This window comes from Arctopsyche grandis, chromosome 8, assembly GCF_051622035.1.
Source record: "Arctopsyche grandis isolate Sample6627 chromosome 8, ASM5162203v2, whole genome shotgun sequence".
In the NCBI taxonomy this organism is placed as follows: Eukaryota; Metazoa; Arthropoda; class Insecta; order Trichoptera; family Hydropsychidae; genus Arctopsyche; species Arctopsyche grandis.
Window position 1 is genome coordinate 11833250 of NC_135362.1, and position 4721 is coordinate 11837970.

A 4721-nucleotide genomic window follows, 5' to 3' on the forward strand; every position below is an offset into this window, starting at 1 on the left:
AAAACAGAAAAATTAGAAAGCAGAATAAAAAAATAATAAAAAGTAACAAAAGGAAAATAATAATACAAATAAAATAGTACATAAAATGTACAAAGGAGAAAGAAAAAGTAAAATAAATCAACAAAATATGAATAAAAAATAAAAAATAAAAAATTATGAATTAAAAAAATAAAAAATTATAATGGTCCACCCCCACTGTAAAGATGTGCGAGAAGATTATTTTGAGGAGTGGGGGTCGACCTTTATGAATAGAATGACACATAATACTGCGACATATATTTTTGTAACTTCGTCATTTAGTTACACTTGTAGTCCACATATTAGGGCGCAGATACACAGTGGTACGCGACACGTGTTTTTTTAGTTTTGCACGTATAAAAAAAACTAGCACGCTTGATTTATGCTATGGTGATCTAGGCCAAAACTCATCCTCTAGAGTGTTTTTGGTGATATTTTAAACCTTGTACGTGCATATGTGTGACAGTGATTCCCATATTTAAAATTTCAAGGAATGTAGGAGAAACTTTTAAGATCATACGAATTAACAATGATACGCTCATTCACAGCTGGAGTCTATCTAGGTATGCCATGACGTGCTCGATATGTACATATGTAGTTATACGTCAAAATTTAGTACTTAGTTGATAGATAAGAATTGTACAGTATTTATAAATATCAATCTGAGCCATTGAGATGTAGAATCACAAATGTGAGATTTAGTTCCGTAAAAATCAAGTTTCTGTGATTTTTATTTTCTATTAGTATTTTACCCGTTGATTTTTCAGTGGATAGTTATTGTAAAAAAATGATAAGGCGAAGACACACTGAATCGAACGGCACGGGCATGTTTTTGGCCTCCTGTGGTGAAAAATCCGCAGGATTTTTTTTTCGTAATCTTTTGACAAGTTTCTCCTATAATTCTTCAAATATGAGAATGACCGTTATCGACCACTGTCAAAATAGCAAAGCTTATGCGTGTTACTGTTTTTTATACACATCTAAAAAATAACATGTGCCATGTGTTCCTTTGTGTGTCTGCTGTATCTTAATGGTAAGAACACACTGAATCGTACTGCACGGACGTGCTTTTGGTTTCCAGCTGAGATGGGCATATCTTCATGTCATTGTTAATTTGTACAGTAATATTGTAACGTGGAAATACGAGAGAGAGTATCCACTGTCTAAGTTCATTTGTGGGTGAACAATAGATACCCCGGATTAGGCTAATGAGGCTCAATAAGCGCCCAAACAAAGGATACGCTGGAGTTCTCACTGACCTGGGCGAGTGCATGCGTAAACAATAGACTCGCCAGGGTAGACATTTTAGTGCATAGACAATAGACACATTAATGGATCGGGGAAGCTGTAATAGGCAATTTGTCTTTTACACGGTAGATCAGATTATTCTGGAGTGAGTAATGGATCCGTGTGGACTTCTTGAATCGTTGAATAAATACTGTGAAGCGACTTTGGGCTTTCATTTGGATCTTGAACCCACCCCTACGCAACAATATTAATTCGACAAGTTTTTCCACGTTTCTTCAAATACAGGAATCACAGTCAAACCGATGTCAAAATAAGGATAAAATATCACCGAAAACACTCTAGGGGGTGAGGTTTGTGAAAAGACGCCATGGTATATTAAGGATTATACAATAAGAAATTGAGATATCCATATTTATTATACTAGAAATAAGAACAATTTAGCTGTAGATAGAGTAAGGAAAAAGAAGACAGCTGGTGGTGTTTTACACAGGGGTGTGCTCATATACAATACCCTCCCTGATTGCGTCAGGTCTTCTAAGACCGTGGATGCATTCTTGAGAGGGACGAATATATATATGCACTGTCCTTCACCTCTGTGAAGGACAGTGCATATTTATTTATTTACAAATATAACAGGAAGGCTTAACAGGTAAACCCCAAATGCGCCTTCCTGGTCCACATAATTATTACATAGATACATGTAAATCTAAACAATATTTGACATCTATGGTCAGATATTACTAACATCGTATTAATACGATAAATAACAATGAATAACTTTCATGTAACAATACGAATTTTTATATTCGATAAACAACCACAGAGACATCTATGGTGAGCAATATGGCGAAACTTAAGATATAACAATAACTAAAGGTTCGCAACAGAAAATTGGGAAGGAAACGCCAATTTTTACAGGAATCGTTTCAATGAAAATCAGAAAAATTGGCAAATTCTGATAAGAAACGATCGACCTTGACAAATCAAGGTCTGGCCAACAGCGAGACTTAGCGGGAATCGAACTCGTAACATCAAGTACGAAATAATTCAACATTCACCACTAGACCACGCTGCTGGTTAAATATATAAATTTAAATTTATACATACAATTTTAGAGTTAAGTAATTAAGAATGTATTTTTAAATTAGCTAGATAGCTAAAATTATATAAATAAATATGTGATTTTAAATTAAAATTATTTAAAACTTTGCTAGAATAGTAGATATGTATAGAATGTTCAGATAGACAGAATGGAAACAGGAACAAAACTGCACTAATAATTAAATTTATCCAAATTGTGGATGTGTATTTTCTGTGCTCTATGGACCTGTGGTAAGATTATCGTTAAAAAGGATGATTAGTACCAGAGCTCGGCGTAGCCCTGATCCGAAATTGGATTCGTATTTTACAATAGACTCGACCAGAGTGGAGCAGGGAGGTGGGGAGCGTGCTAAAAAAACGGAACACAAAAAGAGTAAAATAGAATAGAAAATATTATCCGGAAAGGGAAGGATGTCGCTAGCAGAGTGGGATTATCGACTGCAAAAACGTTGTCGTTCCTGTTTTATTTTGGTACAGCTACCTGTCCACCGATCCATGAACATCCCCCCTGCGATTATGGTGACACGACACGTACACACACACAGTGGGATCCATGCTCTTTTGACTATTACCCGAATGTTCTTACTTTGTTCTATCCGATGGACTACTTTGAGGTCTCATTATTAACATGCGAGCGGACGGCTTTGATGAAATTTTCATCGTCAGGTAGGCATGAGCTGACGGATGGCTGGGTTTTGTAGGCGCTAGGGCGGGGGCAGAGCACCGGGGTCGGCGCCCCCATGTCACCCCCATCCTCCTCTCCCAATCGTGTCATGCTTATTTGCTTGGATCAATCATGCCGTATCGCAGGCAATACATCACATTTTCCGGGGTGCTCAATCCGAACGCGCACGGTTAATCATCCGTTTGTGCTCATCTTGGCACGACCCTTTGACTAAGCCTAAACCGAATACATATGTACGTACAAATGTTGACGTTGAGGTCTGTCGCATACTGAAAGATCGAATGGACTACCCTTATAATCGGATGTCTCGAGTGTGCGTTTGCTAATCGACGTTTGAACGATCACTGGATGCCTCTATAATTGTATAGAGCGGTCTACATTTTGATTGTTTAGAAACTGAAAACTGGTAACAAATTTCCCAAGGTGAGATCTGTGTGCAGACAAATCGGTATGCAAGTTTACATAAAGTTGTGTGCCGTAGAGATTTTTTAGACTATTTACTTGCATACAGATAATAATTTTGTTCATAGAACATACATACATATGCATGTGCATACACATGTACAATAAGATTCCAAAAATACATTTGGAAAAAAAAATTCGGCATAATGTTCTTAGAAGGGAAATAGTGAGATTTGTCTTTCATAAATTAGAGGTAGGACCGAAAGCGTGCTTTTTCCTGGAAACAGGAGGTTTTGGGTCTATTTTCAAGAAAACAGGACAAACTACAAAGTGCAAAAAAAAGGTTCATCATAAAAATGCACGGTGAACAATGAACAATGAACGGCGCAATCTTGGTCCGCTCTTTACTCATAATGCCTCCAGCTACAAATGGCGTAGATAAAATGTTATGATTAAAGAGCGGCGTTCGGAGGATGCTTTATGCACAAAAAATGGTTCACTATTGTCATCCTTGTATTTTTGCTCTCTTGCTTTGTGCGGTAATGGAGAGGTCTATTGTTTGACGAGCACTGAGCCAACGCTCAAGTCTACTTATGATTGACTTGTCTGCTGGCTAATCATTACGTGTATGTGGACATTTAAGGTGCAAACACACATAATAGTATACGCCATGTAATTTTTTTAGATAGCTTTGCATATGCAAAAAAAAACTGCTGGGTCAAATCTATATGATTTGTACGAAATAACAATGACATGAAGATGTCATGTACATCCCAGCTGGAAACCAAGCGCACGCCTGTGCCGTGCAATTCAGCTTGTTCTCATCAGAGTTAGAACACGCTGAACACGTGATAAGATCGTACAAATTAACATGAAATGAAGACACGGCCATCACAGCTGAAGTCCAACCTGCCGCATTTTTTAGTGTGTTACAAGTTATAACGACTAATGGTTATAACTTATAACCATTAGTCGTATCCCATTTCAATGATATCTGGTGATTCTCAAATTGTTTCTAGACTCAATGCATACGATTAACGGTCATTGGAGTATAAACTACTATCGTTTATAACCAATTGTTTCGGACATCTACCTTTTTTCCTGTTTCTTAGAAGACACGACGATACTATTCACCACATATCACAAAAATATTATTGAACTAAAATGGTTTGATATTGCTATTTGTTCATTTATAGGCTGCGAAAAATTGTTATGTCTACTCACGTTAATACTTTATAATGGTTAGGGTTGAATCAAATGAAAATCA